At 44.1% G+C, this 11,577-nt stretch overlaps 1 long non-coding RNA gene across 2 annotated transcripts in view; it reads left to right on the forward strand.

The window, feature by feature from the left end:
- Positions 1 to 10,879, forward strand: part of LOC125467610 (uncharacterized) — a 31,691-nt gene extending 20,812 nt beyond the window's left edge. Inside the window, exon 3 of one of the 2 annotated variants that reach the window (XR_009443006.1) lies at positions 7,512 to 10,879. This is a non-coding gene — a long non-coding RNA (uncharacterized LOC125467610). The remainder of the gene's footprint in view (positions 1 to 7,511) is intronic. The other variant, XR_007250668.2, reaches the window with a different exon arrangement.
- The last annotated feature ends 698 nt before the right edge of the window (positions 10,880 to 11,577 follow it).

An 11,577-nucleotide genomic window follows, 5' to 3' on the forward strand; every position in this document is an offset into this window, starting at 1 on the left:
CACCTACACCTTCTCCACCTATCTTCTTTACTCTCCATCTTCGGTCCGCCTCCCCCTCTCTCCCTATTTATTCCAGTTCCCTCCCCCCATCCCCCTCTCTGATGAAGGGTCTAGGCCCGAAACGTCAGCTTTTGTGCTCCTGGGATGCCGCTTGGCCTGCTGTGTTCATCCAGCCTCACATTTTATTACTGCGGGATTTATATCCACTTGAAAGGACAGAGAGAGTCTTAGTTTAATGTCTCACCTGAAAGATGGCATGTCGGATAGTGCACTGGACTGAAGTTTCAGTCTTAAGTTTGTGCTCATGAGTTCTAAGCCCTACTTCAGAAACATCACTTTCTGACCTAGAGTTGGGAGCGTTACTCAGTGAACCAAGACCGACGCCAGACTAAGTGCAACTGACAAGAAATTCTGGTAATGACTCTGCGGCCTCTGTCATTTTCGAATGATACATCTTTGCTTCCTAAGTGCTGGTACATAAGGTAAAGCAGTGGGAATTCAAATTACCTGCAGTGAAATCCTGAAGTTTCCCACAGTACATTAGAAACAATTGCAGCTGTTTACTGAGATTGCAGAAACAACCCGCACAGTTAACGTGCCCTTCGTGCTCAAGGCCAACATCTAAACAGAATGTAATAAAAACAAGAGACATGAATCCCAGCCTCACTGATGTTGCAATAGAATAAAGATTGGGAGGAATGTGTGACTGCAATCTGAAAAAGCAGACTTGCATTGCTATAGCACCTTTCATAACCTCAGGATGTTCCGAGGTACTTTTGAAGTGTGGTTGTTGTTGCAATGTAGGAAGTGTAACAGCCTACTGGTGCACAGCAAGCTGCAATACTGCAGGATGTGGTAATAATGAGGTCATCTCATTGGAGATTGGAGGAATAGACGTCGACTGGGATTGTTTTCCTTCTGGGTCTGCAAAAGGTGGTGAGGGAACCAACACGAGGGAAAAACATACTTGACCTCATCCTTACCAATCTGCCAGCTGCAGGTGCACCTATCCATGACAGTGTCAGTAAGAGTGACCATCGCACTGTCCTTGTGGAGACAAAGTGTTGCCTTCACATTGAGAATAATCTCCATCTTGTCGTGTGACACGACCACCGTACTAACTGGGACAGGCTTTGAACATATCCAACAACTCAAGACTGGGCATCCATGAGGCGCTGTGGGCCATCAACAGCAGCAGAATTGTACTCCAGCACAATCTGTAACCTCATGGCCCAGCATATCCCCCACTCAACCATTACCATCAAGTCAGGGGATCAACCCTGGTTCAATGAAGTGTGCACGAGGGCATGCCAGGACCAGGCATACCTGAAGATGAGGCACCAACCTAGTGAAGCCTCCAAACAGGCCTGCTTCCACAGCAAACAGCGATAGTAGCAAGTGATAGACAGAGCTAAGTGATCCCACAACCAATGGATCCGATCTAAGCCCTGCAGTCCTACCACATCCAGTCACGAACGGTGGTGGAAAATTAAACAACTCACTGGAGGAGGGGGCTCCACAAATATCCCCATCCTTAATGATGGAAGAGCCCAGCATATCAGTGCAAAAGATAAGGCTGGAGCTTTCGCAGCAATCTTCAGCCAGACATGCTGAGTGGATGATCCATCTCGGCCTTCTCCAGTGGCCCCCAGCATCACAGATACCAGTCTTCAGCCAGTTCAATTCACTCCACGTGATATCAAGAAACGATTGGAGACACTGGACACTGCAAAGGCTATGGGCCCTGACAACATTCCAGCAATAGTACTGAAGACTTGTGCTCCAGAACTTGCCGTTCCCCGAGCCAAGCTGTTCCAGTTCAGTTACAACACTGGTATCTACGTGACAATGTGGAAAATTGGTCAAGTATATCCTGTACACAAAAAGCAGGATGAATCCAACCCGGCCAACTACCAGCCCATCAGCCTCCTCTCGATCATCAGTAAAGTGATGGAAGGTGTCAGTAACAGTGCTATCAAGCAGCACCTGCTCAGCAATAACCTGCTCAGTGACGCCCAGTTTGGGTTCTGCCAGAAACAAAAACAAAGTTGCTGGGACTTCACAAGCTTCAAAATCTCCCCTTCCCCCAATGCATCCCAAATCCAGCCCAGCTCATCCCGTTCCCCCACAGCATCCCAAAACCAGCCCAGCCTGTCTCTGCCTCCCTAACCTGCTCTTCCTCTCACCTATCCCCTCCTCCCACCTCAAGCCGCACCTCCATTTCCCACCTACTAACCTCATCCCGCCTCCTTGACTTGTCTGTGCTCCCAGGACTGACCTATCCCCTCCCTACCTCCCCTCTTATACTCTCCTCTCCACCTATCTTCTCCTCTATCCATCTTCGGTCCGCCTCCCCCTCTCTCCCTGTTTATTTCAGAATCCTCTCCCCTTACCCCTTTCTGATGAAGGGTCTAGGCCCGAAACGTCAGCTTTTGTGCTCCTAAGATGCTGCTTGGCCTGCTGTGCTCATCCAGCTCCACACTTTGTTATCTCGGATTCTCCATCATCTGCAGTTCCCATTATCTCTGCTGGAAATGTTCAGCAGGTCTGCATCCGTGGAGGTACAAAAACAGAGTTAAAGTTTTGGGTCTGGTAACCCTTCCTCAGGACTGGGTTATGCCAGGGCCATTCAACTCCTGACCTTATTACAGCCTTGGTTCAAACATGGAAACAGTGTGGTATCAGGGGAAAAGTCTCCAGTGGTTGGAGTCATACCATTCACAGCCCCTGAGATGCTGAAGCACTCCATGTTCAAATGCAACAAGATCTGGATAATACCCAGGTCTGGACTGACAACTGGAAAGTAACATGCATAGAATCCCTACAGTGTGAAAACAGGCCCTTCGGCCCAACAGGTCCACACTGATCTTTGGAGCATCCCACCCAGATACAGCCCCCATAACCCACCTAAGCTACACATCCCTGAACACTCCAAGCAATTTAGCGTGGCCAATCCATGTAGCCTGCACATCTTTGGACTATGGGAGGAAACTGGACCACCCAAAGGAAACCGACGCAGACACGGGGAGAATGTGCAAACTCCACACAGACAGTTGCCCGAGGATGGAATTGAACCCAGGTCCCTGGTGTTATGAGACAGCAGTGCAAACGACTGAGCCACCGTGCCACACAAAAACCAGGCTATGACCATCATGAATAAGAGATAATCTAACACCTCCCCTAGTCATTCAACTGTCTTTGAATCCCTCATTATCAACATCCCTGGGCGTTATCATTGACCGTAAACTCAACTGGACTCACCACATAAACACAGTGGCTACAAGAGCAGGTCAGAAGCTGGGAATACTGTGGCAAGAAACTCACCCCCTGACTCTTCAAAGGCTGTCCACCATCGATGAAGCACAAGTCAGGAGCATGATGGAATATGTCCCACCTGCCTGGATGAGCGCAGCCCCAAAAATACACAGAAAGCTAGACACCATCCAAGATAAAGCAGCCTGATTGTGGATATAGTGCTATTCACTCTCTCTGCCACCGACAATCAGCCACAGCGGTGTGTACTATCCTCAAGATGCACTGCAGAAATTCACCAAAGATTCTCAGACAGCACCTTCCAAACCCATGATCACTTCCAACTAGAAGGACAAGGGCAACAGATACAGAGGAACACCACCCCCTGCAAGTTCCCCTCCAAGCCACAAACCATGCTGACTTAGAAATACATTGCCGTTCCTTCACTGTCGCTGGGTCAAAATCCTGAAATTCCCTCCCTACTGGCATTGTGGGTCAATCCACTGCAGATGTAGTGCAGCGATTCAAGAAGGCAGCTCACCATCATCTTCTCAAGGGGCAACTAAAGAAGGGCAAGAAATGCTGGCCCAGCGACACCCACATCCCACAAATGAATATTTAAAAAGAAGCAGTTATGGCATCCTCCTCCTGAGATGAAAAGGGTCTTTGCTCAACATGTCAGCTGAAGGATTACCTCAGACAGTGCAGCACCCCTTCAGTGCTGCAATGGAATGTTAGCCTGTGCTCTGGGGTGTGACTCCAATTAATGACTGTCTGAGTAATGAATACCACCTAATTTACTTAAATTTGGTCATCAACGAGGATAACATGGCAAGATTGGTTACAAACCAACCCCATTGCTATGGATCTGGAGTCGTATGTCGGCCTGTTGAGATAACAACAGCAGATAGATTCTCTACAGGAGATTAGTGAACCAGAGCAGGTTTTAGGATGGCAGTGATTGTTTCATGGTCACCATTAGAATTTTTCTCTTCGTGAGTTGAATACATTAATTGAATTTAAATTCCTGCTGTGATGGTGAATTAAACCCATATTCCTGAAACATTGGGCTGGGGAATCAGGACTACTAGCCCAGTTGTATTATCACCATGCCACCATTTCTGTCCCCCACTGAACCACAGCAAACCCCAGATCACTTGTCTGCCACACTGTTAAACAGCTCCCTTTCTCATCATGGTCTCTACACAGTTATTGGAGGCGGTTGATAATTAATCTGTTGGTTTGTGGCAGGGGAGACTATTGCAGCAACTACTGACTGACAATGAAAAGCTCAGTAATTAATTGCAGATCAGAATATAATATCTTTTTACTCAACACATTGTTCATCTCATGAACAACACAGAATAATATTTCCAACAGATTGGAATAACCAGAAGAAGGAGAAATAATTTTAGAGCATGCTCGGGGATCGTCCCTGGTCTGAACAATTGAGGGAATATTGAAAATGTTTGAAAGAGATAGTTGAGAGAAAGGAAATTTTCTATTTCTCTACATATGCAACTAATTAATAAAACCATGGTGAAAATAGTTTTGTTTGATTTCATCACACACAGAAGAACTTCTCTCTGCAGTGACAGAAATTTAAAGCTATCAGGTGACACCATTTTCAACTGGTATCTGGGCCTATTGCATATTTATGGTGGATTGTCTTTTGTTGCAAATGCACTTATAGCTCATTGAGCCCTTTCAACAAATCTTCTATTGTGTCATACAGAGGCTCGTACAGAGATTGGCCCAATGAGGGTTGACCTGTTTCTACCTTGCTTAAAGGATTCAGTGCAGCACACTAAATAAGACTCCAATCATTTTACATGCTCCTCAAGTTATTTCAATAAGCAGTTAATTATGTCACAAAACAAAATGTGAAGGCAGTAGTAATGGACTTAGTGAAGAGACAATGGCTTTGGCCAGTATGAGTGTAACTGATTGAATAGAACATAGGACTGTATAACACAGGAACAGGCCCTTCAGCCCATGCTGTTGCGTCAAACATGAGCCAAATTAATCTAATCCCTTCTGCTTGACCTTGGTCCGTATCCTCCATTCCTTGCATGTTCACGTGCTTATCTAAAAGGCCTTTAAATTCCCCTATCGTATCTGCCTCCCCCACCACCCATGGAGCACATTCCAGATTCCTACCACTCTCTTTGTCAAAAAACATGCCCTTCACATCTCCTTTGAACTTTCCCCCTTTCACACTAAATGCATATCCCCTGGTTTTAGAAATTGCAACTCTGGCAAAAAGATTAACCCTATCTATGCATCTCATAATTTTATAGACTTATATCAAGTCTCCCCCCAGCGTCTGCCATGCCACAGAAAACAATGAATCATGAACACCATTTCAACTCCCCCTCCCATTCCTCAGACGACATGTCCATCATGGGCCTCCTGCAGTGCCACAATGATGCCACCCGAAGGTTGCAAGAACAGCAACTCATATTCCGCTTGGGAACCCTGCAGCCCAATGGTATCAATGTGGACTTCACAAGCTTCAAAATCTCCCCTTCCCCCACTGCATCCCAAAACCTGCCAGTTTCTGCCCCTCCCCCCACTGCATCACAAAACCAGCGCAGCCTGTCTTTGCTTCCCTAACCTGTTCTTCCTCTCACCCATCCCTTCCTCCCACCTCAAGCCGCACCTTCATTTCCTACCTACCACCTCATCCCGCCTCCTTGGCCTGTCCGTCTTCCCTGATGAAGTGTCTAGACCCGAAACGTCAGCTTTTGTGCTCCTGAGATGCTGCTTGGCCTGCTGTGTTCATCCAGCTCCACACTTTGTTATCTTGGATTCTTCAGCATCTGCAGTTCCCATTATCACTGAATCATGAACAGCTTTGTCCGAGAGGAAAATCATGAAAACCAGGTTCAAACTGACACATGATCAAAAAAGTTTGAAAAATGGGAACAAAGTTTAAGTTCTGAAATGATGAAACTCAACATTGAGCACACAGGCTGTAAACAGACTAATCAAAGGTACCGCATGCTCCAATAATGTGTAGCAATGTCGGAATTCAAAGACTGAATTGTGAGCATGAGACCAAGGTGGTGAAAATTAATATCGCAAACGACCAGAATCTTGGTGCCTTTTACCAGAATCATTATCACTCCCTTGCCTTTAGTTCCATGACACTTAATCTCGACCACCCTCTACCTAATCCCAGATCGTCTGTTCTATTATTCTTTCCCACTTTCAATAGCAGAAAACCCATATCATTCATATGTTACGTCAGTTGAGAAGGAGAGTTGTACATGATTTGAAATGTCATAATGATTGTTGTAAAAGTGGATGATCAATTTTCAATTCCTGTCATCTGAGTTTTTTTAAAGATCAGAGACTTCTGATGGATTAAAATTCCCTAAAAAGAAAACAAGACAATGTTTCAGGATGGCTGTGATGGTCATCCAAGACCTATTCTGAAATAAAAGCAGAAAATGCTGCAGAATAGCAGCGGATTATCTGTGCAGAGAGAAATAGAGGTTCTTACTTTAATGACTCTTCCTCAGAAGTCAGGCTGAACTGATATTCAACAACAACAAAAACAGAAGTCACCAGGTCTGCAAAATGACTGAAACCAGTCACTTAAACTTGGATCTCCTGTCTGAGTTACACCTCTCTAGAAGTTTCAGCTATTCATACGAAAGTCACTAATAGATTATCCAGACTATTTAGGACTGAGATGAGGACACGTTTCTTCACTCAACGGATATTGATCCTGCTGAATTCTCTTCCACCGGAAGTTGCTGAGGCAAAGTCACTGTATATATTCAACAAAGAGAAGATAAAAATTAGATTTTAAAGGCATCAACAGGCATGGGGATCAGTCCTGATCACATTGAATGGAAGAGTAGATTTGAAGGGCTGAATGGCCCATGTCTGCTTCTAGTTCTTTTTTAACACGAGTGCTCTGAGGACTTTTTAAAACTGCATAGTTTTGATCTTCCTTTTTGAAATACAAACTTTCCCTTTTAAAACTTTACACCTGTGTTTGATATCATGTTTTATTATTTTCCTTAGTAAGTCATAAAATTCCTCTTTCTGTCATTCAAGAAACCTTTTAATTGATTCCTTAATTTTTCAATGAGTGAGCGTTCATGTAAACTGAATTGTGATTGAGCTGCGGGATGAAAAAAATTTGAAACCCTTGTACAGCCAACTATGGGGGTTAGAAAGAGGGGAGCCAAATCTTCCTTTCCTGTCTGGTTGTAACAATGTCAACTCTGTTTCTCTTTCCACAGACCAGGCAAGTTGTTATTTCAGATCTCCAGTACTCGCTGAATTTCACTTTTATCTGATTGCAGCAGAATATTGTCCTTCAAGAGTGATGTGGAATCCCAGCTGACCGACAGAGCAGACGGGGTGTCAGATTCACACCTCGTCCAAAAGACAGCAGTTCCAGCAGAACAAGTTATAAATGTATCACCTCGGACTGAATTCCTGACTGACTCTGGCTGGAAACAACCCGATTGCCATGTGACTGAGCGAAAGACGTCCAAACACAGCTAACAAACCGTCCAACTGCTTTGTTCAATATAGTGAAAAGTTAGATTTGAAGTTGATGTCAGAAGTGTATCACTCCTGTGATACACAAAGGCAGTCTCACACAGGAGCAGGGGTGAGGAACCCAGTGCAGTGCAATGGGAAATGAATGGGTTAACAACAATGGATATGATAATGCAATTTGCTGTCAATATGCATGTGCTATTAGGACATGAAGGAGAATGGAAAAACTGCAGATAGAAAGCAGTAATTGATATTCTGTATGCTAAAGTGTCAATAATGAGTTTGCAGCACTTACTGAAGGTGAGGGAGTGTCACTTTTAGGTTTGAGAAAGCTGGGGCTACTCTCTCATTAGAAAAGCAACTGTCTGTGGTTTAACGTGAGGGTCGCCACACTCCAAGTGAGGGAAGCAGTTGAAAAGGACAGTCCTTCACTATAACCTCAGCCTTTGAATAGAATCCACATAGTTAGCATTACAAAACCAGCAATTCAGCCTACACCGAAGTGATACAGCAGACTCAAAGCAAGAACTGATGTTTTGGGCCTAGACCCTTTTTCTGAAGAAGATTCTAGGCCCGAAACATCAGCCTTCCTGCTCCTCTGATGCTGCTTTGCCTGCTGTGTTCATCCAGCTCTACACCTTGTTATCTCAGATTCTCCAGCATCTGCAGTTTTTACTATCTCCTAAGCAAGAACTGATCCCTTCACAGAGACTTTATCAAACAACATTTTGGACCTGGAGGCTATTCAAAGAAGTGACTAAATCCACAGTCAAGCAGGTCACTGTTTGGAGAATCTAAAAGCGGGAAAGAGAAGCAAAGAGGTTTTGGGAGGATATCCGGAGCTTAGCAGCTCAGCCACCAGTGCTGGAGTGATTAAAACAAAGGATGAGATGCTCAAACTTTTGAACGTAGAAAATTATTACAGGAGTTGGCAGGATGCATGCAAGATGAGTGCTTTTTCTAACTAAATTAGGTAGGAGGAGACTCAGCAGCCAGGGCATAAAGGGTAGACCATTTAGGACTTAAATTGAGAAGAATGTCTTCAGTCAATGGTTGGTGAATCTTTTGAAATCTTTACCCCAGGAGGCTTTGGAAGTTTGATTGTTGAGCATATTCATGACAGAGATGAGCAGATTTATAGATCTTAAAGACATGTGAAGAGTTAGGAAAGTGATGTCGAGGTGGATGATCAGCCATGCTCTAGTCTGATGACACAGCAAGCTCAGGGCTGAATGGCCACCTCCTGCTTTTATTTCCCCATACGCTGCATTATGCTTCAGAGGCGAGAATTTCAAAAGCACAAAGATTGCAGTGGGTTGTCGGGAAGTGTAATTACAGAGATGGAGAGGCAAATGTCATTCCCTCGAGAAGGCAGTTATGAACCACAATTCTGTAGCGAATGGAACACAGGGAACGGCTGCTGTTGGATTTCTATCTGCGGAATGGGAGAATGGGAACCTGCATATTGAGGTGGGATTCAGTAAGGGTGAGAGTAATAGTGAGTGATATCTCATGTTGGTAGGTCTCTTGCTGCTCTTTGTTGAGAATCTCATCTCAACATCTGGAACTTAGTTCTGAAATACACCTTTTCACTCTCAGCATTGAGAGGTCCCTACTCAACATTTCATCCAATTCTCCCACATTTCTCGCCATTGCTTGTATCATTCAGGGGCTGCATAGATTCCACTCAAAGTGCTCTTCAATGCCCTGAGAGTGCAAAAAGGCACCAAATTAAGAGGGTGGAACAGGCAGCACAGTGGCATAGTGGTTAGTACTAATGCCTCAGAGCACCATGGGACCCAGGTTCAATTCTCGCCTCAGGCTGTCAGTGTAGTGTTTGCATGTTCTCCCTCTGTGTGGGTGTACTCCAGTTTCTTCCCACAGTCCAAAAGAAATGCAGGCTATGTGGATTAGTCATGGTAAGCATGGAGTCATGAAAGTGGGATGCTGTTCAGTGGGCCAAATAGTCCTTTTCCACACAATAGGGATTCTGCATAAGCTCTTTCTTTCTGAATTAGATGGTTAAGTAGGGAACTGTGTAACAACATGTGAATAAGTAATTTATCTTTAAAGGACTAAAATGAAGTGATAATGATGCCTTGGTAATATTACTGCACTCATAATTATATGGACATGATGGCTTTGTGATATTATCAGTAAGGCTATTAATTCAGAGACGCAGGCAATGTTCTAGGGCTTCCAGTTCAAATCCCACCACCACAGATGGTGGAATTTGGATTCAATAGAAAAACAGGAATTAAGAGTTTATGATTGGCCTTGAAACTGTTGACAGGAAAACCCCATCTAGTTCACAAATGGGAAGGAAACTTCTAGATTACAAATGCTGGCCCAGCCAATGATGCCCACATTCTGTGAATAAATTGTTTTTTTTAAATCAGGAACTCTGGGGTACGGTTCAAATCTCAATGAAACAATTAGTGGGATTTGAATTAAGTAAAAATCTGACATTAAGAGCTGATCTAATAGTGTCCATTGTCATTAAAAACCCACATGGTTCATTTTCCCTTTCGGGTTTTTCTAGTCTGACCTACATATGACTCCAAACCTACAACAATGTGCTTGACTGTAACTGTCCCCTGGATAAGTATGGGTCGGCAATAAATACTGGCCCAGCTAGTGATACCTGCATCCCATGTAGCAATATAAGAAAAACAGAAGCTGTCCCATCCCTCTAGCCCACTGACATCAGTGAGGGCCCAGCTTCAGTCAATGCTCTGACATTAATCAATTTTTCTGAGGCAGAGAGCAACTAGCAATGCAAAGAATTTTGCATTTATGCAGTATGTATCCCAACTTCAACACAACCACATCCCAGTCAATGATGTCCTGCCTAAGGTGTGGCCACTGCTTTGAAGAGAGGAGACAGCATGTGCACAGCAGGATCTCGCAAGTAGCACTGCTTTTGGTGATGCTCAAGGACGAAGTCACAGCCCCAGCATTGGGGAGAATTCCCTTGGGTCTTCTTCGAATCAGGGCTTTGGGATCTTATCAGGCTCTCAGTTTTCTGTTTCTTATTCCATCTTGGTATCATTTGCTGTCTTCAGGAAGGATGTACCAGATGAAGAAGCTCGATTTCATAACGTCACAGTGAACAATGAGAGAATTCCTATGGTTTCAACAGTGATCCATCAAGATTTGTATTACATCATAAACCCATTCATTCTCATTGGTTTTCTGCCTTCCTTAGTAAAGCAGACAAAGGAATTTCACTTGTCTGCATTAAAAATTCAACCATTAACACTCAAAGTATTTTAGTATTGGCTCTGTATTGTAGACAGAAAACCAAGCTTCTGAATTCTTTTTATTACACTGTGGCTAAATTGTACTTCAATATCATTTGCAACAGCAACAAAAATGTGCATTCACATAGCACCTTTAAAAACAGTAAAATGCTCCCAATGAGCTTCACATGAGGGTCATGCACCAAATTTTAACACCGCACACATAATGTCAGAACACATGATCAAACAGATAAGTTATCAGAACCATCGTAAAATATGGAGACAGGGTAGAAGGGAGAAGAGAGACAGACAGAGGCAAACAGACTTGGAAATAGAATTCCAGAATTTAAGCATCTGAATGACAGCTGCCATAATCAGCGACATGCAGAAGTCAGAGTTGGAGGAGTGCAGAGATCTCAGCATGCTGTGAGACTGGAAGAGGATATGTAAGGGGTGAAAATGCAGAGGGATTTGTCAACCTATCATGGAACTGGCATAAGTCAACAAGCTTAAAGGTGGTGTATTTTCCCCATGATTTTGATATCCTTACCTTTAGAAA

This window comes from Stegostoma tigrinum, chromosome 37 (genome assembly GCF_030684315.1).
Source record: "Stegostoma tigrinum isolate sSteTig4 chromosome 37, sSteTig4.hap1, whole genome shotgun sequence".
Taxonomy (NCBI): Eukaryota; Metazoa; Chordata; class Chondrichthyes; order Orectolobiformes; family Stegostomatidae; genus Stegostoma; species Stegostoma tigrinum.